This window comes from Microcaecilia unicolor, unplaced genomic scaffold, assembly GCF_901765095.1.
Source record: "Microcaecilia unicolor unplaced genomic scaffold, aMicUni1.1, whole genome shotgun sequence".
In the NCBI taxonomy this organism is placed as follows: domain Eukaryota; kingdom Metazoa; phylum Chordata; class Amphibia; order Gymnophiona; family Siphonopidae; genus Microcaecilia; species Microcaecilia unicolor.
Genome location: NW_021962903.1, coordinates 464,685 through 487,918, shown reverse-complemented (window position 1 = coordinate 487,918; position 23,234 = coordinate 464,685). Strand labels below are relative to the sequence as shown.

General features: G+C 42.9%; 1 long non-coding RNA gene across 1 annotated transcript; it reads left to right on the top strand.

The window, feature by feature from the left end:
- Positions 1 to 2,900: 2,900 nt before the first annotated feature.
- Positions 2,901 to 22,984, top strand: LOC115458642. Its single transcript, XR_003940127.1, has 4 exons — positions 2,901 to 2,941; positions 5,977 to 6,115; positions 18,096 to 18,200; positions 20,599 to 22,984. It is a non-coding gene; the product is annotated as an uncharacterized LOC115458642 (long non-coding RNA).
- Positions 22,985 to 23,234: the final 250 nt, after the last annotated feature.

The following is a 23,234-nucleotide window of genomic DNA, read 5'->3' as shown; positions in this document are numbered from 1 at the left end:
TTTAACCATTTTCCTCATTTTATTATAGTCACCCTTTCGAAAATTAAATGCAGCTACAGTAGATTTCCATTGTGGGCTCATCCCAGTTAGTAACTCAAACTTGATCATGGTATGATCACTGTTTCCCAGAAGGCCCAACATTGCCAGCTCTCGTACTATGCTCTGCACGCCACCAAGGACCAGATTCAAAATGACTCACCCTCTCATTGGCTCCTGGATCAGTTGCTCCAAGAAGCAGATGTTTATTACATCTAGAAATTTTATCTCCCTGGCACTCCCTGATGTAACATTTATCCAGTCAATATTGGGGTAATTGAAATCACCCATTATTATAGCATTGCTCAATTTACTAGCTTACCTAATCTCAGTAAACATTTCTTCATCTGTCTGTTCATTCTGTTCCGGCAGACGGTAGTACAGCCCTATAAGAATACTCCTTCCCTTCACACATGGAATTTCTATCCATAATGATTCCACGCCACTATCTGTTTCATGTGAATGTTGATTTTATTTGACTCAGTTCCCTCTTTAACATATAGCGCAACCCCCCTCCAATTTGATCCTCTCTATCATTGTGATACAATTTTTACCCTATTAACATTGTGTCCCATTGATTGTCCTCTTTCCACCAAGTCTCTGAGATACCTATTATATCTACCTCATCATTTAGTGCTATATACTCTAACTCTCCCATCATTTTTTTTAGGCTTCTAGCATTTATATACAGGCACTTCAAACTGTGTTTTTTTCCTTTGATCTACAAGCTACTTAGAAGGGGATAATGTGCATCCTTTATCCTGCTCTCTCATTAAGCACACCTGGCTTACTTCAGCATTGTTGAAACCTTTGTATTGTGATTCCATAAATGTTCTGTTTCAATAGTATCCTTGAAGGATACTCTACACCAAACCATGTGCTCCTGCATGACTTTCTGCTCCCCCCCCCCCTCCATTCTAGTTTAAAATCTATTGAATCTATTGAAAATAGAGCTGCAAGTCTCATAATGCATCAGGATAAGGTTGTCAGAAATCCAGGGCAGGTGTAAAATCTCTGTCCTGGAAATGGGTATCTTGGAAGCTCTGATACTGAGTTGCACTGTTCTTGGGACAGTGCATAGGCTGAAGAGGAAAAGCATGTGTACAGAACGCATTTTCAAATGTGTGTGTACATTTTTCAAGTAGAATTCTACTGGCACAGAAGAAGATGTAAGCAATGGCATAAGAACATAAGAATAGCCATACTGGGTCAGACCAATGGTCCATCTAGCCCGGTATCCTGTTTTCCAACAGTGGCCAATCCAGGCAGTGGCGTTCCTAGGGGGGCTGACACCTGGGGCAGATCGCTGATGCGCCCCGCCCCCCCGGGTGCAGCGCGACCCCCCCCCCCCCAGCGAAAGGACACCCCCCCCCGGCGAAGGAAACCCCCCCCCCCCGGGTGCACACCGCTGGGGGGGGGGGGGGGTGCCGTGCGCCTGTCCGCTTCTTTCGTTTCCATGCTCCCTCTGCCCCGGAACAGGAAGTAACCTGTTCCAGGGCAGAGGGAGCACAGAATGAACATAGCGGACAGGCGTGCAGCACCCCCCCAGCGGCGTGCACCCGGGGCAGACCGCACCCACCGCCCCCCCTAGGAACACCACTGAATCCAGGCCACAAGTACCTGTCAGTACTCTACGTTCACATAAATTGTGAAAGTGTAAGTTTCTTATACTTTTCCTTTGAATGTCAGTGCAAATGACACAACTAAAAAAGACACATTACAGTGACTTTACACTAATGTGGGCAGTTTGAAACTTGCCCTCATCATGACTAAATTGTCAGACATCATTCTGCATGAGATAATAATAAGCTGCTTAAAACGTGCATGGTAATTAATTACTAAGGAATGTAACATAGCTGATTTATAAAATATTAGTTATCTGTGAGTCTACAGCAGGGGTTCTCAACCCAGTTCTCAGGACACTTAACAAGTTAGGTTTTCAAGATACCCACAATGAATATACATGAGATAGATCTGTATACACTACTCTCATTCTGTGTAAATCTATCTCATACATATTCATTATAGATATCCTGAAAGCCTGACTGACTAAATGTGTCCCGAGGATGGGTTGAGAACCCCTGGTCTACAAAGAAATGTAGCAGTTATTAGCCAGAACTCCTCAGAATCATGTTTCTAATTTCCAATTTGCTGCTTGTATGAAGTAACCCTCTTCTGCCACTAGAGGGAGTGCAAAACTTCACAAATCAGAGGGAAACAAAATAGAAGGGTGGAAAGCAAAAGATACCAAATCCCAAAACCCACGCTTCATAAATATGTATTCAATTGAATACTTCTGTTCTCATACATAAATAAAGGCCATATTTTTATAATGTCACAATGGACAATAGATGTCTTATATGTATAATCATCTCACAATTAAAATTTTTATGCAAAAATGTGTACTATTCCAAAAACCAACAGTGCAATATGAAACAACATTGGCTAAAAATACTTCTAACGCATTAATACACAACTATGAAAAACTTAACTTGCAGCTTGTGGAGTCCCCAGAGGGAGTGCAGGAGGACCCAATTAATTAACAGAGCATTCTAGATGTAAGATCTTGTTTCTGGTTCATTTATAAAAACAGGGAACTTAAAAGAACATCTGTTTCAAACCCTGGTGTGGTCTTTGGTATAGAAATAATTCCTATTTTTAGGGTACACAGAAACTGTACTGCAAACATTTGACATTTTCCACAGTTGGCTGCTAGAATGAGTGTTTCTTGCCAACTTTTTTTTTCTGGGATAATGATTTTAATTAATTACAGCTCTCTCTCTCCCCCCCCCCCCCCCCCCCCCCCCATTACTTTTCATTTTCTGCCTTTTTATACTTTCCATATTTTTATCCCTTATTTCTCTGTGCTTCCCTTCTAGGACCTGAAGAATGGTCTGCAGAACAGGTAATAAACTTTGTATTTTGCTTCAGCCCTGTGATGGGGCATTGTCAGGTCTGACAAAATGGGAACTGGAAAGTTATTGGAAATTGTTTAGATTTGTGGTGCAGCATTTAAGAAAAACAGATCAAAGGCATGGGAATTGACCCCTTCGGGCTAACCCAGCTCCCAGTGAGCTGTTGCTGACTCTTCACTGCCGAGTTTGCAGAGCTTTTCTGTGGCGCTACTGAGTGCATTAATGTCAGCCATTGTACTGTGACACACTAGGGGGCCCTTTTACTAAGCCACAGTACCGTTTTTATCTCACGGTAGAAATCAGCTGGTGGTAAACACTGAGATGACCATAAGAATATAATGGACGTCTTAGCATTTACTACCAGCTGATTTCTACTGTGAGCTAAAAACACTACCGCGGCTTAGTAAAAGACCCCCTAGGACTCCAAAACAAAAGTTTCATTAAAAATGTTAAAACTATAAGCAGTGAATAGGCTGTAAGTAATACAAAGCTAAGTCAAATGCACAGCAGTATACAATACTAGGCATTCAAGACCTGTCTTTTAGAGATGCTTAAATGTCCATCTCACTGGGCCTGATGGTATGTGTTTGGTAGGCTAGGGTTAGTATCATTGGGAGACTGAAGTCAAAGTTAAGAATTGTTTGCACTTATGGTCAGTACCAGGACCAGATGGGCATAGTGAATGGAAAAGATGGGAGATAAAAACATAAGACTAGCCATACTGAGTCAGATCAGTGGTTCATAAGTACATAAGTACATAAGTAGTGCCATACTGGGAAAGACCAAAGGTCCATCTAGCCCAGCATCCTGTCACCGACAGTGGCCAATCCAGGTCAAGGGCACCTGGCACGCTCCCCAAACGTAAAAACATTCCAGACAAGTTATACCTAAAAATGCGGAATTTTTCCAAGTCCATTTAATAGCGGTCTATGGACTTGTCCTTTAGGAATCTATCTAACCCCTTTTTAAACTCCGTCAAGCTAACCGCTCGTACCACGTTCTCCGGCAACGAATTCCAGAGTCTAATTACACGTTGGGTGAAGAAAAATTTCTCCGATTCGTTTTAAATTTACCACACTGTAGCTTCAACTCATGCCCTCTAGTCCTAGTATTTTTGGATAGCGTGAACAGTCGCTTCACATCCACCCGATCCATTCCACTCATTATTTTATACACTTCTATCATATCTCCCCTCAGCCGTCTCTTCTCCAAGCTGAAAAGCCCTAGCCTTCTCAGCCTCTCTTCATAGGAAAGTCGTCCCATCCCCACTATCATTTTCGTCGCCCTTCGCTGTACCTTTTCCAATTCTACTATATCTTTTTTGAGATACGGAGACCAGTACTGAACACAATACTCCAGGTGCGGTCGCACCATGGAGCGATACAACGGCATTATAACATCCGCACACCTGGACTCCATACCCTTCCTAATAACACCCAACATTCTATTCGCTTTCCTAGCCGCAGCAGCACACTGAGCAGAAGGTTTCAGCGTATCATCGACGACGACACCCAGATCCCTTTCTTGATCCGTAACTCCTAACGCGGAACCTTGCAAGACGTAGCTATAATTCGGGTTCCTCTTACCCACATGCATCACTTTGCACTTGTCAACATTGAACTTCATCTGCCACTTGCACGCCCATTCTCCCAGTCTCGCAAGGTCCTCCTGTAATCGTTCACATTCCTCCTGCGACTTGACGACCCTGAATAATTTTGTGTCATCGGCGAATTTAATTACCTCACTAGTTATTCCCATCTCTAGGTCATTTATAAATACATTAAAAAGCAACGGACCCAGCACAGACCCCTGCGGGACCCCACTAACTACCCTCCTCCACTGAGAATACTGGCCACGCAATCCTACTCTCTGCTTCCTATCTTTCAACCAGTTCTTAATCCATAATAATACCCTACCTCCGATTCCATGACTCTGCAATTTCTTCAGGAGTCTTTCGTGCGGCACTTTGTCAAACGCCTTCTGAAAATCCAGATATACAATATCAACCGGCTCCCCATTGTTCATCTAATCTAATCTAATTTAATCTCATGCTTGATATACTGTTAAATTCCTCAGTGGGTCCAAAGCAGAGTATAATAAAATTACTCCAATATACAATTAAATAATCATACTTACAGAAACACAATCGGAATAAAAGAACTAAATTGTCTATACAACAATTAAAACAAAATATTCTTGGAATAAAAAAATTTCAAACTTTTACGGAATGAACAATAAAAAAAGCTTCCTGTTTTAGATCTAATGGCAATAAATTCTAATAATAGCCCAGTATACTGCTTCCAGCAGTGGCCAATTCAGGTCACAAGTACCTGGCAGAAACCCAATAGTAGAAAGTTTATGCTACTGATCCCATGGACAAGCAGTGGCTTCCCCATGTCTATCTCAATAGCCGACTATGGATGTTTCCTCCAGGAACTTGTCCAAACCTATTTTAAATCCAGATACACTAACCACTGATATCACATCCCAGTAGCTCATTGCTTAGCAGTGTGGCAGCTAGATAATAGGTTGACTGGCAGATGGCAAGACTATGTTTCTTAGCTTACGTATTAGGCATGACTAGACAGTCATCTAGGACAGCTGCTTCTGGAGGGTGCGAAAGAGCAGCTACAGTCAAAGAAAAACAGTAGATCCTGACAGTCAGACAGGAGATTCTTTATGAGTAGGGAGGATGTGCAGTTTTCAAATAGCCTATTTACTTAGATTTTTTGGAAGGGGTGGTGTTTGGGTAATCATGATGTTTGTATGTATGGAGGGGGTGGGGGGGCATATGGTATAAAAGTTAATTGGAAGGGGCATGAGGCTAAAGGTTTGCCTAGGGTAGTCGATGACCTAGCGTAAAATACAGGTAAAATTTCAATCTTTGTTTTCTCAAATGCTAAGACACATGATCATTACTTTTTTGTGCTATAGACTACAATAAAGGAAATTGTATTTCAAACAGAATACAATGAAACTTGTGAAATAAAATCCTCTCTATAGATAATTATGTTCATTTCTGTAGTGAAATAGGGGGCTCAGACCACACTTCGGTGTCCAGGAAGCAGAGTGGAAACCAGTTGCAATCTCCACTGAATCAAGAGAAGGAGGTGAGAAGCAGTGATAAAGCACCCCAGGAGAGAAAACTGGACCAGCTGCAGAAGGTAATTAGGAGCCCATGTGGATAAAGCAGTCCCATTTATATCATAATGCCTCTAACTTCTGTATTCTTTCTATTGAGGCTGAAGTCATGGGAAAATAATGTTGTAGAGTCATGTATGTGTGTGGGGGAGAGGGGAATCGCTGAGTCAACATAGAGGTGGAGGATTCACTAGTTCTATATGTAGGATGAGTTGTCATGGTGGCCATACATGTACGGCGGTGTGTGTGTGTGTTGGGAGGGTCAGGAGAGTTATTGGGCCCATATGCAGGTTTGTGGGCATTATTTATTTAGATTTGCTCACACCTTTTTCAGTAGTAGCTACTACCATTAGTCACTGGAGTCATGGATGTGAGGACAGAGGTAATGGGTTCTCTTCCCAAACTGTGTCATATTTGAGGTTCCAACCTGGGTGGGCCCTCCATAGGTACATCATTATTTTGCACCTCTGGGGGTGGGGGGGGGGGGAGGATGGTCACAAAATTTTATTTGGCCACAATCATGGGGCCATGGTTATAAAACTGGGTTGTACAATACACAACACTAGCTCTTACAAACTGCAATTACAAACCAGAGTACTAGAATGTGATTAAAAAAAACCCTGAACTACAAAAGAAATGAAAAACAAACTTTAAAAGAACATCTGTAAAACATAAGCCTTCAGCTTCTTTCTAAACTAGCTAGTTTCTCATCTCAGATCCGCTGGAAGAACATTCCAACTTTTGGCTACTTGATAAAAGAATAAAAGAAGTGAGAGGTTTTTGACCTAATCCTCTTCAAAGATGGAAAGTAATGTATCATATACATGGATATACAATTACATTTATCCAGAGAGGATAATTGCCTCATGGGACCAGCCCATAAAGAATTCTAAAAACAAAGGAACACAACTTAAATACTAACAAGGTCTCCACAGGTAGCCAGTGCAATTGAATGAAAAGTGAGGATGCTCTATCATATTTCTTTGTTTTACAGATCAGTCATGCAGCTGTATGTTGAAACTTTTTTATTGACTTATTACAGAACATGAAACAAAGAACAAAGATTGCCCATAGTTATGACATTAACCCCAACCCTTTCCCCCCAAACTAAAACAAATCAAGCTATGTAGCACACAATTGGCCTCATTTTCAAAACAGAAAAACGTCTAAAAAGTGGCATAAATCTGCATTTGTACGTTTTTCTCACAAAAACTTCTAAATTGGCAATGTCAAAACCAATTTCTAGATGTTTTTCTATGAAGTCCATCAGAATTGCGTTCAAATCACAAGGGGGTGTGTCAGGGGCATGTTAAGGGCTGGATCTGGGCGTTCCTAACACTTGGACGTTTTTCAGCCGTAATGGAACAAAACAAAACCGTCCAGTACTAAAATTAAGATGTTCTGAGCTAGACCTGTTTTTATAACGAATAAGGCACAAAAAGGTACCCCAAATGACCAGATGATCACTGGAGGGAATCAGGGATGACCTCCTCCTACTTCCCAGTGGTCACTAACCCCCCAAAAATGTGAAGAAAAATATTATTTGCCAGCCTCAGATGTTATACTCAGGTCCAGTAGAATAGCATGCAGGTCCCTGGAGTAGTCTAGTAGTGGTGCAGTGCACTGCAGACAGGTGGACCCAGGCTTCTACCTCCCCCCACCTGTTATACTTGTGGAGGAAACTGTGAGCCCTCCAAAGCTCACCAGAAACCCACTGTACCCACATATTGGTACCCCCTTCACCCGTAAGGGCTATGGTAGTGGTGTACAGTGGGGGTAGTAGGTTTTTGTTGGGGTTGGTTGGGGGCTCAGCAGACAAGGTAAGGGAGCAATGGTGAGATGTGTACCTGGGAGCATTTTATGAAGTCCACTGCAGTGCCCCCTAGGGTGCCCTATTGCTTTTCTTGGATGTCAAGGGGACCAGTCTACTAAAAATGCTGACTCCTCCTACATCCTAATGGCTTGATGTTGAGCGTTTTGCACTTGGACATTTTTTTTTTTTTTTAAATGGACCATAAAACAAAATGTCCAAATCACAAAACCTTGTTCAAACAGTATTAAACAAAAATAGATGTTTTTCTTTTTTGAAAATGACCTTATTTCCCATTCAGATTTTGGACGTTTTTTTTGCAAAACGTCCAAAGTCAGACTTAGATGTCATATCGAAAATGCCCCTCCACGTCTCCTAACCAGAAGGTGTTGGTCAGTCATCAGTTATACCCTGCAATGTTTGACGTGTTTTCTTCTGCTTAATCGAACAACCAATATATAAGACGTTACATGAATCCAATTGTGTCATTATAAGGGCTTCCACTAACCTCTTAACCTGCTCAAATGGGATAATACAAACTGGACAAAGCGTCCTCATTTTGTAAAAAGCATTCCTAATCAGAGTATTGATCTGTTCAGACATAATTAAGTTTGAATTTAAAAAGAATCTAACATTTTAAAAAGAGAATCTATGTAAAGTTCTTATTATCAGTAATTGTGTAACAGGTGTAGGAGAACCAATCTACATAAGTTTAGTTTTATCGGTATTTAGTATGAGTTTGTATTCGCAGGCCCATTGTATCTTAATGAAGCAATTAGTAGTTACTCTTCCCAAATCATTAGGAACCATCAACAAGAGAAATGCTATTTGCTTGTGAGGATATGTTAATATTAGCCAATAAAAATACTTTACTGAGTGTGATCATTAGGACATTTAAAAAGGATAGGAGAAAGGGGGTTGGAGATCCAGTGGTACTCCACTATGGGAATGCCAAATACCAGGCTCCTGATTTATTCTTACTATCAATATGACCTGTGCTTTAAGCATTCTGTTAGAAAAAAAATGCTTTGCTTTTGTGAAATGCAGAGTTCAGTTCAGAAAGACTTCCTGGGACCTTATCTGGGATTTTGAACAGCATTTTGAAGCTAAGTACACTTTATAGTACACACAGAAAAACAAGCACGGAGTCTGATATTCAGCCAGCAGTGATCAGTGTTTTGCTGACCATCACTGGCAATTCAATGCTGGGTCATGTCTAGGCTCCTGCATTGAATTTCTGGGTATATGAAATATAGAAACATAACAGCAGATAACTGCCAAGTGGCCCATGCAGTCTGCCCATCCTCAGTAACCACTAACTCTTCCTTTCCTAAGGGATCCTATATGCCTGTCCCACACTTTCTTAAATTCTGACACACTCCTCGTCTCCATGACATCCACTGGAAGGCAATTCCATGCATCCACCACCCTTTCCGTGAAAGAGTATTTTTTTTTTATTTCTCTTAAGCCGATTTCCTCTTAACTTTATCATATGCTCCCTCATTCCAGAGTTTTCCTTCATTTAAAAAAGGCTCACCTCCTGTACATTAATGCCACTGAGGTATTTAAATGTCTCTATTATATCCCCTCTCTCCTAGAGTATACATGTTGCAGTTCCTAAGCCTGTCCCTATATGTTTTATGACTGAGACTGCTTACCAGTTCTGTAGCCGCCCTCTGAACCGACTGTATCCTGTTTATATACTTCTGTAAGTACAGTACTCTAAATGGGGCCTCACCAGAGACTTATACAAGAAAACTATCACCTCTTTTTTCCTGTTGGTCATCCCTCTCCTTATGCAGCCAAGCATCCTTCTGGCTTTGATCATCACTTTTTCTACCTTAAGGTCATCAGACACAATCGTGCCCAAGTCCCACTTTTTGTATACAGAAGCAGTTCACCCCCTATATTGTACTGCTCCCCTGGATTCTTGTAAACCAAGTGCATGACTGCATTTCTTAGCATTCAATCTTAGTTGACAATTATAGGACCATTCTTCAAGCTTCACTAGATCCTTCCTCATGCCATCCCCACCCTCCGAGGTGTCCACCCTATTAAAGAGTTTGGTATCATCCTTAACAGACAGTCCATCCGCAATATCACCCACAATGATGTAAAAAAAAAAAAGGCTGGCTCAAGGACTGACCCCTGCGGTACACCACTGATAACATTCTTTTCCTCAGAGCTACCCTCTGTCTCCTTCCATTTAATCAATTTTTAACCCAGTTAGTCACTTTAGGTCCCATACTGAGGGCACTCAGTTTATTTATCAGTCGCCTGTGCGGAACTGTGTCAAAGACTTTGCTAAAATCCAAGTGCACCACATCTAGCTCAACTGTTTGGTTACCCAGTCAAAGAAATCAATCAGATTTGTCTGATATGACCTGCCTCTAGTGAAGCTATGCTGCCTTGGGTCCTGCAATCCATTTGATTCGAGAAACCTCACAATCCTCCACTTTAGAAGTGTTTCTATTAGTTTGTTCACCACCGAGGTCAGACTGACTGGTCTGTAATTTACAACCTCCTTCTTACTTCTGCTCTTGTGCAGAGGGACCACATCTGCCCTTCTCCAGTCCTCTGGGACCACTCCAGACTCTAAGGAAGCATTGAAGATGTCAGACACTGGTGCTACTAGAACCTCTCCTAGTTTCTTGAGCACCCTTGGATGTATCCCATCAGGCCCTATCGCTTTGTCTACTTTTAGTTTAGCTAGCTCCTCACGAACACAGTGTTCGGAGAATCGGTCTTGGTCTACCATACATCCATCCCCATTTGCATTTGTTTTCTACGGTCCTACCCCCGGCCTTTCTACTACTACTATTTAGCATTTCTATAGCGCTACAAGGCGTACGCAGTGCTGCACAAACATAGAAGAAAGACAGTCCCTGCTCAAAGAGCTTACAATCTAATAGACAAAAAATAAATAAAGTAAGCAAATCCATGAACACAGAACAGAAATAACTGTTAAGCAGTTCAGTTTTATCCTTATGATATTCCTCCCCTTCAGCTTTGAGCCTCACAATGCTATTATGGCACTTCCTCCTGTCATTTATATATCTGAAAAATGTCTTGTCCCCAATTTTACTGTATCAGCTATCTTTTCCATTTGCCTCTTCGCATTACTGACAGTTTTTCAGCTTCTCTTAGCTTTTCCAGGTATTTTTCTGCCTGTTCTCCTCTTTCTGGGTCTTTCCTTTACCTTTTCAGCCATAATTGGTTAAGAGCAATATTCAGCACTTAACTGGCTATAGGTTACTGCATAAAGATAGGACTGACTTTTATGTGGTCCTATTTAAGTGGTTACCTTGACCAATTAAGTGCTGATTATTGGCATTTCACTGGCTAAGTGCTGACTCCACCCCTGCAGCACCTCCAAAATACCTGGTTTTGTATTGGGCACTTATCGGATATTTTTAGTGGTACGATCTGGTTAAGTGCCACTGAATATGCCTTGTTAGCCCCCGCACAGGCGATTTAACTATCCAGGAACCGTTTCTGGCTGGTTAAATCACTTTGAATATCGACTCTCAAGAAGGCTTAAAAAAAATCTGCAATTGATTCAGCTGAAATTGGATGCACGTTGCTCAGCAGTACTGAGATCTTTTTTTCTCCTTGTACAGTGTTTCTGCCTGTGTACTGTCTTTATCTTAGGACTATACTTTAAGAAACCAGAGATCCCACGCCCAGATATACCTATTCTACTCAGGAATTGCAACAATATATCATGGTCAACCAGATGGAATGCATCAGACAAAGCCATGGAATTCAATAGAGAGCACCAAATCCATGACAAAGCAAACTAGAGCAACATGGCTGTATGACTCTTAGAGGTAAAAAGTACATAAGTACATAAGTAATGTCATACTGGGAAAAGACCAAGGGTCCATCGAGCCCAGCATCCTGTCCACGACAGCGGCCAATCCAGGCCAAGGGCACCTGGCAAGCTTCCCAAACGTACATTCCATACATGTTATTCCTGGAATTGTGGATTTTTCCCAAGTCCATTTAGTAGCGGTTTATGGACTTGTCCTTTAGGAAACCGTCCAACCCCTTTTTAAACTCTGCTAAGCTAACCGCCTTCACCACTTTCTCCGGCAACGAATTCCAGAGTTTAATTATACGTTGGGTGAAGAAAACTTTTCTTCGATTTGTTTTAAATTTACTACACTGTAGTTTCCTCGCATGCCCCCTAGTCCTAGTATTTTTGGAAAGCGTGAACAGACGCTTCACATCCACCTGCTCCACTCCACTCATTATTTTATATACCTCTACCATGTCTCCCCTCAGCCGTCTCTTCTCCAAGCTGAATAGCCCTAGCCTCCTTAATCTTTCTTCAAAGGGAAGTCGTCCCATCCCCGCTATCATTTTAGTCGCCCTTCGCTGCACCTTTTCCAATTCTACTATATCTTTCTTGAGATGCGGCGACCAGAATTGAACACAATACTCAAGGTGCGGTCGCACCATGGAGCGATACAACGGCATTATAATATCCTCACACCTGTTTTCCATACCTTTCCTAATAATACCCAACATTCTATTCGCTTTCCTAGCCGCAGCAGCACACTGAGCAGAAGGTTCCAGTGTATTATCGACGACGACGACACCCAGATCCCTTTCTTGGTCCATAACTCCTAACGTGGAACCTTGCATGACGTAGCTATAATTCGGGTTCTTTTTTCCCACATGCATCACCTTGCACTTGCTCACATTAAACGTCATCTGCCATTTAGCCGCCCAGTCTCCCAGTCTCGTAAGGTCTTCTTGTAATTTTTCACAATCCTGTCGCGATTTAACAACTTTGAATAACTTTGTATCATCAGCAAATTTAATTACCTCGCTAGTTACTCCCATCTCTAAATCATTTATAAATATATTAAAAAGCAGCGGTCCTAGCACAGACCCCTGAGGAACCCCACTAACTACCCTTCTCCATTGTGAATACTGCCCATTTAACCCCACTCTCTGTTTCCTATCCTTCAACCAGTTTTTAATCCACAATAGGATATTTCCTCCTATCCCATGACTCTCCAATTTCCTCTGTAGCCTTTCATGAGGTACCTTGTCAAACGCCTTTTCAAAATCCAGATACACAATATCAACCGGTTCCCCTTTGTCCACATGTTTGTTTACTCCTTCAAAGAATTGAAATAAATTGGTCAGGCAAGATTTCCCCACACAAAAGCCATGCTGACTTGGTCTCAGTAATCCATGTCCTCGGATGTGCTCTGTAATTTTGTTTTTAATAATAGCCTCTACCATTTTCCCCGGCACTGACATCAGACTCACCGGTCTATAATTTCCCGGATCTTCCCTGGAGCCTTTTTAAAAAATGGGCGTTACATTGGCCACCCTCCAATCTTCCGGTACCACGCTCGATTTTAAGGATAAGTTCCATATCACTAGCAGTAGCTCCGGAAGCTCATTTTTCAGTTCTATCAGTACTCTAGGATGAATACCATCCGGTCCAGGAGATTTGCCACTCTTCAGTTTGCTGAACTGCCCCATTACGTCCTCCAGGTTTACCGTGAAGTCAGTAAGTTTCTCCGACTCGTCCGCTTGAAATACCATTTCCGACACCGGTATCCCACCCAAATCTTCCTCGGTGAAGACCGAAGCAAAGAATTCATTCAGTCTCTCCGCTACGTCTTTGTCTTCCTTGATCGCCCCTTTTACCCCTCGGTCATCCAGCGGCCCAACCGATTCTTTTGACGGCTTCCTGCTTTTAATATACCGAAAAAAATTTTTACTATGTTTTTTTGCCTCTACATAAGTAATGCCATACTGGGAAAAGACCAAGGGTCCATCGAGCCCAGCATCCTGTCCACGACAGCGGCCAATCCAGGCCAAGGGCACCTGGCAAGCTTCCCAAACGTACAAACATTCTATACATGTTATTCCTGGAATTTTGGATTTTTCCAAGTCCGTTTAGTAGCGGTTTATGGACTTGTCCTTTAGGAAACCGTCCAACCCCTTTTTAAACTCTGCTAAGCTAACCGCCTTCACCACTTTCTCCGGCAACGAATTCCAGAGTTTAATTACACGTTGGGTGAAGAAAAATTTTCTCCGATTTGTTTTAAATTTACTACACTGTAGTTTCATCGCATGCCCCCTAGTCCTAGTATTTTTGGAAAGCGTGAACAGAAGCTTCACATCCACCTGTTCCACTCCACTCATTATTTTATATACCTCTATCATGTCTCCCCTCAGCCGTCTCTTCTCCAAGCTGTATAGCCCTAGCCTCCTTAGTCTTTCTTCATAGGGAAGTCGTCCCATCCCCGCTATCATTTTAGTCGCCCTTCGCTGCACCTTTTCCAATTCTACTATATCTTTCTTGAGATGCGGCGACCAGAATTGAACACAATACTCAAGGTGCGGTCGCACCATGGAGCGATACAACGGCATTATAACATCCTCACACCTGTTTTCCATACCTTTCCTAATAATACCCAGCATTCTATTCGCTTTCTTAGCCGCAGCAGCACACTGAGCAGAAGGTTTCAGTGTGTTATCGATGACGACACCCAGATCCCTTTCTTGGTCCGTAACTCCTAACGTGGAACCTTGCATGACGTAGCTATAATTCGGGTTCTTTTTTCCCACATGCATCACCTTGCACTTGCTGACATTAAACATCATCTGCCATTTAGCCGCCCAGTCTCCCAGTCTTGTAAGGTCCTCTTGTAATTTTTCACAATCCTGTCGTGATTTAACGACTTTGAATAACTTTGTGTCATCAGCAAATTTAATTACCTCGCTAGTTACTCCCATCTCTAAATCATTTATAAATATATTAAAAAGCAGCGGTCCTAGCACGGACCCCTGAGGAACCCCACTAACTACCCTTCTCCATTGTGAATACTGCCCATTTAACCCCACTCTCTGTTTCCTATCCTTCAACCAGTTTTTAATCCACAATAGGACATTTCCTCCTATCCCATGACTCTCCAATTTCCTCTGTAGCCTTTCATGAGGTACCTTGTCAAACGCCTTTTGAAAATCTAATGCTATCTTTTTTTCGTAATCCCTCTTGTCCTTCTTTATCTGCGCCTTGCATTTGCTTTGACACTCCTTATGCTGCTGCTTGTTATTTTCAGACGGTTCCTTCTTCCATTTTCTGAAGGCGTTTCTTTTAGCCCTAATAGCTTCCTTCACCTCACTTTTCAACCAGGCCGGCTGTCTTTTGGACTTCCGTCTTTCTTTTCTAATTTGCAGAATATGTTGGGCCTGGGCCTCTAGGATGGTACTTTTGAACAGCATCCACGCCTGTTGTACAGTTTTTACCCTCTCAGTTGCCCCTCTAAGTTTTTTTTTACCGTTCTTCTCATTCTATCATAGTCTCCTTTTTTAAAGTTAAACACTACTGTATTTGGCTTTCTGTGTACAGTTACTTCAAGGTCGATATCAAAACTGATCACATTATGATCACTGTTATCAAGCGGCCCCAGTACCATAACGTCCCTCACTAGATCATGCGCTCCACTAAGCACCAAGTCTAGAATTTTTCCTTCTCTCGTCGGCTCCTGCACCAGCTGCTCCATAAAGCTGTCCTTGATTTCATCAAGGAATTGTACCTCTGTAGCGTGTCCCGATGTTACATTTACCCAGTCTATATTTGGATAATTGAAGTCACCCATTATTATCACATTGCCCATTTTGTTCGCGTCTCTGATTTCTTTTATCATTTCTGCGTCTACCAGCTCATCCTGGTGAGGCGGACGGTAGTACACTCCTACCACCGTTTTTTTCCTTTTATACATGGAATTTCAACCCACAATGATTCAAAGGTGTGATTTGTGTCCTGCTGAATTTGTAATCTATCTGAGTCAAGGCTCTCATTAATATACAATGCTACCCCTCCACCAGTCCGGTCCACCCTATCACTACGATATACTTTGTACCCCTGTATGACAGTGTCCCACTGGTTATCCTCCTTCCACCAGGTCTCAGTAATGTCTATTATATCCAATTTTTCATTTAGTGCAATATATTCCAACTCTCCCATCTTATTTTTTAGACTCCTAGCATTTGCATATAGACATTTCAGAGTATGTTTGTTGTTCCTATTTACATGATGCTTAGTACCTGACACTATTGATTTGCCATCTTTTGTCTGATCTTTAGTTGTATTTAAGGGCACCTGGTCTACCATGGTCTGTTGTACAACCTCACTATCCAGAAACCCTATCTTCCCTGTTTGTGAGGTATCTTGGCAAGATACCTTTTCCCGAACCATGCACTTTTGAGCGACTGTTGGCCTTCCCCCCATTTCTAGTTTAAAAGCTGCTCTATCTCCTTTTTAAATGCCGACGCCAGCAACCTGGTCCCACCCTGGTTAAGGTGGAGCCCATCCTTTCGGAATAGGCTCCCCCTTCCCCAGAATGTTGCCCAGTTCCTAACAAATTTAAAACCCTCCTCCCTACACCATCGTCTCATCCACGCATTGAGACTCCGGCGCTCTGCCTATCTCTTGGGCCCTGCGCGTGGAACAGGTAGCATTTCAGAAAATGCTACCCTAGAGGATCTGGATTTGAGCTTTCTACCTAAGAGCCTAAATTTGGCTTCCAGAACCTCTCTCCCACATTTTCCTATGTCATTAGTACCCACATGTACCAAGACAGCGGACTCCTCCCCAGCATTATCCAGAATCCTATCTAGGTGATGCATGAGGTCCGCCACCTTCGCACCAGGCAGGCAAGTCACCAGGCGATCCTCACGTCCACCAGCCACCCAGCTATCTATATGCCTAATGATCGAATCACCAACTACAACAGCTATCCTAACCTTTCCCTCCCGGGCAGCACTTGGAGACATATTCTCTGTGCGAGAGGATAGTACATCCCCTGGTGGGCGGGTTCTGGCTACAGGAGTACTTCCTACTTCACCAGGGTGATGCTCTCCTTCTAGGAGACCTCCCTGCTCCAAGGTAGCACAAGGGCTACTAGACTGGAGGTGGGACTTCTCTACAACATCCCTGTAGGTCTCCTCTATGTACCTCTCTGTCTCCCTCAGCTCCACCAAGTCTGCTACTCTAGCCTCAAGAGAACGGACACGTTCTCTAAGAGCTAGGAGCTCTTTGCATCGGGCGCAAACATATGACATCTCACCAACTGGGAGATAATCATACAAGTGACACTCAATGCAAAAGACTGGATAGCACCCCTCTCGCTGCTGGACTGCTGACTCCATCTTAGTGTTTTTTGAGTTTTTCAATAATTTAAAACTTGCTACAGTATTAAGGATATTATCCTAATATAAAAGTGTCTTTTACTTTATATAGTATATTGTATGGTTTATTTAGTATTTCCTTCTTAGATGGTAATGAAATGTATTTAAAATTCTGTAAGAGCACTCCTTGCTTGTTACCCTAATTACAATAACTGACTATAAATGAGGAGTTGTCCTAGGGGTGGGTGGGTGTTGGGGAGGGTGGGGGGGAATACTAAATTAGATCCTGCAGTGGCTCTTAGATTCTATCTGTTAATGCTGTGGTCCAAAGCTTTTAAAACTAAGTGGAAAAGACTATGGAGATTAGCTGTTAAAATTTGCTTTTTAATTTTGCCTAACACTAACCTACAATTTCTCCTTTAAACCCCAATCTTTAAGTTCTCAAAGCACAAGCAAAGTAACGTTCTCTTACCAGAGAAATGTCCTCTTCTCTCAGAACTTCTCAGAAAGGGCAATTCTATAAACAGTGCTGAAATATAGGCACCAATTGCACGCATTAATTTCTAGAATAGGTACACATACGCATGTGAACAATGTCAGAAATTGGCATTTATGTGCGTATGTGCTAAATACTAATCTATAAAATTGGCGTGGTAGTTACATAGTGCATAACAGCAAAGAGGCTACACCCCGCTGGGGTGGAGGAAGGGCATTCTACTTAGCAATGTGTGCACCTTATAAAATATCAGAAGCGTGCATTGCAAGGTGCAGTTAAGCGCCCCAATGGTTTTGCACTATTATTCTATAAGAGGTTAGGCGCATCTTAATGCCATTATAGAATTGGCATATGCCTACATTTAGGTACTTTATAGATTTGCCCCCATAGCCTTTAATATGAATTTGCAGGAATAGGAGGGACGGCTGCTGTTCTAAGATGTGATGTATATAAGAGGTAAATAAACTCTTGAATACTGCAGTTCATGTCATTCTGTTCATTTATGGGGTCATATATATTGGCTATTTTGCAGGCAGTGAATGGAGAGAAAAAAGAGAAGCAGAGACTGACCCAACAGCTACAGGAGCAAGAAGATGTCATACACAAACTGCAGCTAGATATTGGCTGCATGAAACAGGTAAGCACCATGGGCCTCCCCTCAGTGTGTTCACGGACTTGAATCTGAGATACATGAGCTATGACCACAATGGGCTCTCATTAAAATAAGGCATTCGGAGAAAGCAAAGTCCCATAATATCATTACTAGTAACTTCAAAATCCTGAAAGAGCCCTGCTGATACAGCAAAGACAGCACTGCCAACTTACCCAGTTCCAGGAGGGAGACTTTTTGGCCAGTCTCAAACAGTGGCGTAGCTAGGTAGGGCTACAGGGGCCTGAGCCCCCCCAAATTCGCTCTGGGACCCATGCTCAGTTTCACTAAAAGGAGCATGCTAACATGAGGGGAAGAGAGAGCAGGGCAGGCAATAGCAGTGCTGGAGACCAGCGCTGGAGAAGTTTCAGCTGGCAGGATCCCAGGATTGTGCTAAGATAGAAACATAGAAAAATGAAGGCAGATAAAGACCATCCAGCTTATTTTCAAAAGAGAAAAACGCCCAAATTCCGACCTAAATCGGGAGATGGACGTCTTTCTCTTGTGGGTGCCCAAATCGGTATAATCGAAAGCCGATTTTGGGCGTTTCCAACTGCACTCCGTCGCAGGAACGCATAAAGTTGATGGGGGCGTGTTGGAGGCATGGTGAAGGCGGGACTGGGGCGTGGTTATCGACTGAGGAAAGATGGGCGCACTCGGCTGATAATCGAAAAAATAAAGGCGTTGTTAGCCAGAATTTAGGACACTTTTTCTGGACCCTGTTTTTTCACGAACAGGTCCCAAAAAAGTGCCCTAAATGACCAGATGACCAACGGAGGGAATCGGGGATGACCTCCCCTGACTCCCCCAGTGGTCACTAACCCCCTCCCACCAAAAAAACCCAAACTTTAAACACTTTTTTTCCAGCCTCTATGCCAGCCTGAAATATCATCCCTAGCTCCATGACAGCAGCCTGCAGGTCCCCCGAGCAAATTTAGTTTAGTTGGTGCTGCCCGGACCCATGCAGAGAGCAAAAATCGGAAAGAAAAAAAAACCATGCAAGTGCAGTTGGGGACGACCAAATTAAAAATTAGTTAAAAAGGAGATTTGAACCAGCCACCTTCTGATTCCCAGGCTAGTGCTCTAAGCACTGCACCACATGAATCAGTTGTTTAGATGTCCTTCCCTTTCCATTAAGTCCGAGCGTGGAATGATATTTGAGGCTGGCATAGAGGCATCTCAGGGGGCCAGTACACTGCCAATGCTGGCCCCTCCCATGACCAAATGCCTTGGATTTGTTCGTTTTTGAGCTGGGGCGCTTTGGTTTCGATTATCGCTGAAAAACGAAAATGCCTAGCTCAAAAAACGCCCAAATCCTATGCATTTGCCCGGCACAAACCGTATTTTTGAAACTAAAGATAAACGTCCATCTTTTTCGAAAATACGATTCGGCCCGCCCCTTCATGGACCCGTTCTCGGAGATGGACGTTTTTACAAATGGGCGTTTGCGTTCAATTATGCCCCTCCATATGACCTATCCAGACTGCCCATCCATGCCATCTACTATCTCTTCTCTCCCATAAAGATCCTTCCTGGTACTGAGTAACTTGTCGGCTTTGTCCCATACAGCCATAACTGAGAATAACCCCCCTTCACAAGATCCCAATAGCAGACTTTAGGCACCTTAAAAATGTTGGTGCACACAAAGTTGATTGTATGAGTATAAGGTATGAATTAACACTGGTTAACACAGGTGATGAAAGGTATTAGAATGAATGTATGAAACAAACAAAAAATCGTGTCCCATATTTGGGATAAAAAGTCAAACAGAAAATGAACTGAAAATATTTTGCCTGATCATATATGTATAGAAAGCCAACAGAGGGTTGCCTCAGTCATCAGATATTTGCTGTTTCAGATCTGAATTTTAATTTTATGTTTACGTAAATGAGGTTTTTATTTCTTTGATAGTACTATGCATGCTTTTTTGTATCCCACTTAAGACATGAGGGGTGTGAGCCAATTCAGAGCTACTTACAGGCTACCGCAGGAGCCTGTCGGTACTTCCCACCCTCAGCACATGCCATTTCCAGCACTACAAAAATGTATTGCCAGAACTTAACCAGCAGTAATCAGCGCTGCCTGGTTGCCGCCAGGTTAGTGCGGGAGCCCTTTCCACCATCTAAATGGGTGGCGGTAAGGGCTCCCCACCGAAATGGCCATGTGGTAAGTGGTTCACTTACTGCACAGCCATTTCCTTTCCCCAGAAATGGCTAGCCATTTACCGCTGTGGTAAAAGGGGGCCTCAGCGTGTATCAAAAGCACGTGCTGACACTAGCACAGACCCCCTTTTACCTGAATCAAAATGAATTTGTGGAATATAAATTTCTTTAAATACATACATGACCTTCTCATTAACTAGTTCTCATTGCTGTACACATTCCAGGGCCTAAATGATGCAAAAGACAAGAATCAGAGGCTTAGAGAGGAAAACCAGACCCTACTGAAGGTAGTGGGTCAGCTGACCAGCTAAGGACATACAGCATGTGAGCATTCTGATTTTCACCTGCTTGCAGGAGATCGGGAGGAGCTGGTCTCCCCTGTTTCTCCAGTGGCTCACTGCGGACAGAAACAGAAAGATGGAGGTGGGACTGAGAAATGGAAGAGTCTGCATGTGAGAGAACCAAAATCAACATCTGGTGTAGTATGGTCATGGCTTGGGGCAAAAGGATCTGAGGCCCTGGGAATTCCACGAAAGCTTGTGACCTGTCTAGGTTACCTGGAAAACATTTCCTCATTATGTGGGAGCAAAGCTTTACCTGTGGAAGACGTGACAGTGAGCGTGATGGTGAGACAGAGACAGAGAAAATAAGTGGCACTGCTTTGAGACTGTATCCCATGCACTGCGCTTTATGTCACACAATCACAAAACATTATTTAAAGAGAGGGGAACAAGCATCAGCTGAATTGTTATTTCATACTCGATGATCCTCATACTTATTTACTCTCTGTTCAAACTTCCCCTTCTTTGAGCAACTTTCCCCAGAGATGTGATGAGGGAAAGACCTGCAGAAAGGGGCAGAGATGACTCTGGCTTTCTGAGGTGGAGGAAGAAATGTTACAAGGTACAGGCAAGCAGGATGACTGGCCAGTGACCAAGCCGGCTGGGGAGACACTTTTGAGTCAGTCTGTGAGCATTCTGAGTCCAAAAGGGAAGGGGGCACTGAAAGCAACTTGTGTTCTTGTGTCCAGTGATAGCCCTGGGTGAGGATCTGATGCCTCTAGGTAGAGCGGTATGACATCTAGAACCAATACATTAGGTACAGTTGTTTGTGGCTGCTAGGCAGAGCTGGGTGGATAAGATAGGAAGAACAAGGGAAAAATGATATAGAGGAGCATGTTTTCCCACATTTCTGTGTAATTTCTTTGCATAAAATGGATGAGGCGCCACTGTGCTTTTTTTTTGGGGGGGTGGGGGGGAGGGGGGTAGAATATTACTGTAAATGAATACTGTGGAGACTGTGATTCTGAAAGCAGCATCTGTTTTCAAAAATCAGTCTCCTTATACTAGGTTTTTTTTAATGTTGTACATCAATAGTGGAATCCTTGCGTTCCATGATACTGAAGACCTGGCATTCCAACTGTGCCACCACATTAGGGGCCAAAGTCTCCCCTTCCTCAGTATCCCATTAAAAAGGAGGCTGATTCTGAAAACAGATATGAGTTCTAGAATTTGCCTCCCATGCTGAGTGACAGGCACTAAGATTTATGCAGTAACATGCTTTAAAAACATGTCCTAGTCCCTGTTTAAAATGGAACTCCATCATGGTGGAGTTACTGTAGACCTCTAGACATCAGCTATTCTGGGCAGGAAACATGGGAACAGGGTACCATTGCACTGGCCTCAGCTTCTAGTCTTCCTGGAGCCTTCGCCAGGTCTGTCTGTGTAACAGCAGGATAACACTGGGAGTGGGAACAAACAAGTGCCAAGGGGCGGTTTCAATGTTTTCCCTGCATATACTGTATGTATAAAAAGGTATTGCCACATAGATATTTTGTCACATCTTTCACTTTTGTGGCACACAGAGCTCCAGGATACTCAATACGTTCTGTGTTTGGGACTTGGTAAGCAATGGGTTCCCATTTTGGATGTGGCCCCCTTACTTTATGTTTGTGCTTCAGTTTGATGTACAGTAATCAGGTAATGCAAAGTTATCCATATTAGTGTTTCCCAATATTTTCAACCCCAAGGCACCTTTGCATTAAGCAAGACACACGTTGCATACCAGCCTCTGTGGAGAAAACCCTTATGGGCAAATGAAAAGCCAGGGTATCACTGAAAACCTTTTCCAAATTTTAAATGGGGAGAGATGGAGTGGCAACACATGAACCAGTCACAAAGAACATAACAATAGCCATACTGGGTCAGACCAATTCCATTCCAGCAACTGTATCTCGCCAATATCCGCTAGGGAATCAAAGCAGGTCACATTATTGAAGAACAAAACTCAAACGCACAGATTACAAAAAAAGTGCTAATCCAAAGACTATCTATGAGTCAATGCCATAATATTTAATAATTTAATAAACCAGAGGCATGTGTAGCCACCCTTGTTCTCTGCAAGGAGTTCCTGCATGCTTAAGAGTCCCAACTTATGTTGCATATTGCTACAACGTCCTGGAAGCAGAACCTGAGCATCGGGCAGTGACTTTTTCCTGTCAGAGTAGAGAATGACACGGGGACAAAGTTTGTCCCTGTCCCCGTGGGTTCTGTTTTTGTCCCCACCCCATCCCTGCAAGTTGTCTCCGTCCCCCTACGTTTTGTCCCCATTCCTGCAGGCTTTGTCTCCATCCCTCCCCCCCCCCCCCCCCCGATTCTGTCCCTGTCCCCCTAGGCTCTATCCTCATCTGAAGAAACCTCAGTTATAATTTTATATTTAAAGCTTTTTCTTAAAATATAAAAAGGAACAATATGCTGTGCAACTGTTGTTTATAAATCACAAATAGAAAACAATATTAAGGAGCAAATACAATAACCCTCCCCCACCCCACCACCCTCTCCCCTTTTAACCCCAAGAACAG